This window comes from Perca fluviatilis, chromosome 19 (assembly GCF_010015445.1).
Source record: "Perca fluviatilis chromosome 19, GENO_Pfluv_1.0, whole genome shotgun sequence".
Taxonomy (NCBI): Eukaryota; Metazoa; Chordata; class Actinopteri; order Perciformes; family Percidae; genus Perca; species Perca fluviatilis.
The window spans coordinates 3,880,976-3,883,997 of NC_053130.1; the positions used below are offsets into that span (position 1 = coordinate 3,880,976).

At 39.4% G+C, this 3,022-nt stretch overlaps 1 long non-coding RNA gene across 1 annotated transcript; it reads left to right on the forward strand.

The window, feature by feature from the left end:
• The first annotated feature begins 689 nt into the window (after positions 1-689).
• LOC120547548 lies at positions 690-1,330 on the forward strand. The gene is made up of 3 exons (XR_005637074.1): positions 690-751; positions 832-941; positions 1,017-1,330. It is a non-coding gene; the product is annotated as an uncharacterized LOC120547548 (long non-coding RNA).
• The last annotated feature ends 1,692 nt before the right edge of the window (positions 1,331-3,022 follow it).

Consider the following 3,022-nt stretch of genomic DNA (forward strand, 5'->3'; position numbering starts at 1 on the left):
TCGTTTTACGAGTCGTTTTCCGGAGTTACGACCCGGAAGTTGCAAAAAGAATGCCACCGAGGTCGTATTTACGACTCGTCAAGTCGTCTGAACTCAGAGGACCCCGAGCTCACTTTCAAAGATGGCTACGTCGTGCATCACACGTAGTAAACATTGTGGTTATCTACAATTTTAAGCACTTTTGTCTATGTTGTAACCAAATGAAGAGGTCGTACACATAGCGCTGTATACTGCTACCTATAGGCATGTCTTATTAGGAGTTAAATACCACCTGATTAGTTATGTTGTAGCTTGTGCAGCTGAAATTGGCTAGAGACGCTCGGTTACTATATGACAACAATGGCTTTAAGCCGAGTCTTGAGCAGAAAGCAGAGCAGTAGCCTAACGTTAACGTTAATCAAAACGTAATTTTCATGTATCAAACTGTGAAATATATGTGTGTAATATGTCAATAACTGGGTGAATAGAATCCTAAATGTTACTAAAAATGTTACAAAAATCCATCTTTTCTCCGACTCGTAGTATTGTGTGACAAAAAGAACGCAACAACCCGCGGTTATTCGTTTTTCGACACGGATGTGACGTCACGCTCGAGCTACTAGTCGCGATTACAAGACAAAAAGAATGCGCCATAAGGGCCCTGTATAAAAGCAGCTAGTTGTCCCCCTTCCGCCCTCTTTTGCTCGTTGGTGACGGAAGTCCTCTACACTTCCGGGTCGCTCACTCCGTGAGGTGTTTTGCTGTGCTACAGGTAAGGTAGCGGCTTGGCTGCCTCCACACTCATTGTCACTGTTATTTTGTTGCCGTTATTATATACTGAATGCTTTGTAGATCTTCCGTTGGCGGGTTGTCCTTCACCTTACCGGTTGAACGGCGGTGAATGAAAAGCGAGTAACACTGATAGCTGCTGCGGTTTGCATGCTCGGAGCTGAGCTTGAACGGTATGTGGGCTAAATGGGGTCGGATTTATTCGTTAAACTTATTCGGTGTTAATTATTATTTTCTGTAAACGCTAGGAACACTGAAGCTGCCGGAGATCCCTGTTAGCTGCTTAGTACTTCAACTACTGCCTGCTGTTTTGCCGAGGCTGCTGTTTTGCCGAGGCTGGTTTTTGCCTAAGAAGGCTTTTGCCGGGATTGCTGCTGTCCTTTAAAAATCCTGAGTATCGTAACTATTGCTGCACGCCTGTGTTGCCTTTAGGGCTACTGGGCCAATGTATAAACCACCTGTTTTTATATGAATGAATGTATGTAGCGGAGGGGTTTGGCTCCCTACATTAATTTGGTTGATTTAGTTGTTTCTTTCTTTACTTTCTTTCCATTTTTTCAATTTAGTTAAAAGTTTTAGTTATATTATTTTTTTTTTTTTGGACGCTGTGAGTTTTCTATTTAAACATTGAGTTTCTTTGGTTATGTTATTGTGTTAATTATAAGTGTTTTGTTTCTTTTGAGTTTATAGCAGTCTTTTTTTCTTTTGAATTCTTGTTTTGTACGGCCTGTGGGAACCTATACTTGTTCTGGCCTTTATATTGTATCTGTATTGTATAAAATTTGTTTCTTTATAACTTTGTTTATATTGATTTTTGATATTCTTTCTTGTGGAGTGAACCTCTTTAATTGTGTGTGTTTGTTTCCCATTTCTCATCCCATTTTTAGTTGCTGAGAGCCAAAGGTGGTGGTGTTGGTGTCCGGGTGGTGGTATCTCCTTCCCTGTGTGCTGTGTCTCCCCGTTTTCATTTGCAGTGTTCACTGTTGTGTTTTTTTTTTGTGTGTTCACGGGTGACTTTCCCTGGGATCCCCCTTTACCATCCTCGTTCCCTTCTCCCCCTTCACTGGGAAGCCTCAACCCTAATTATTTTTCCCCTTTTAGTGTGAATGTGTTTTAAATTGTTTGTTTTTAACTTTATTGATTTTTATTGAAATAAAATTGTATTCTTTTGTAAGTTGAACTTCGTCTTTGGCGCCTTTGTATATTGACCTGTGTGACCTTAAATATATCAATCTTGCAATTGGAGGTAAAATCATTCATTAGTAAGTGATAGCATTCTCTGGGTGAAATTCCCAGGGTGGCGTTGTCGGTGTGTTTGAGGTAGGCTTCATTTAGAATACTACCTCCTCTGTTCAGTCAGCTCTCGTGTCGCCACACATACCTAAAGCAATGAGTGCTAAGGTCACCCTGAGCACATTAAGAGAAAGTGAAGCCAAGCAGAGTCCAGCTGTTAGTACTTTTCCATACTTGGCATGGAAAGGGTCCAGCATCGTCACATACCTTCTCTCTCTCATTGGCTTTGCAAACACCAAGCCACCTTTATTTATAAGAGGACAGAAGAAATCACAATTAGAAAAAATAGCAATCAAGTAAGAGGGAAATAACAAGAGAAACATGTAAGGTGTAAAGTTAACATGATTTATTTATTTCCACCATCTTCAAATTTTAAAAGCAGAAATGACTTTAGGCAACAACCAAACACACACACACACACACACACACACACACACACACACTAGAGTTTCTCTGCTGACTCATAAGTAACATTAAGCTATTTGACTTAGCTAGCTAGCAAACAATGTTTAGTTTTGTTAAGGAATATAACAGTGTTTTTTAGCTAACTAGCAAACAATGAAATGTACAATAAAAAATAAATACAGGCTCCCTCTAATCTTAAAAGCATTGAAGCTGTAATTTCAAAGAATTTAATTTAATTAAAAGGTCTGTTAAGTCACCATGCATGCATATTTACAACCATGGAATCAACCAGACTCAAACATTGTGAGCCTCCAAGCGACGGGAGTGCCAACCAACTGGCCAATAGGCTACCATAGAAACTAAGATAAGACATTTCTGAAAGAAGGCAGATAGTTCAATTTTTCTAACCTGCTCTGTGTCGCATATATTTGAAACCACAAACCACATCAACACATTCGGCAGACATTTCTCTCTAGTGATAATATTTTGGCGATTGGACTCACATCTTTTTATTAATTAAAGAAGGAACTTGAGAGGTATAATCTCCTTTAAATTA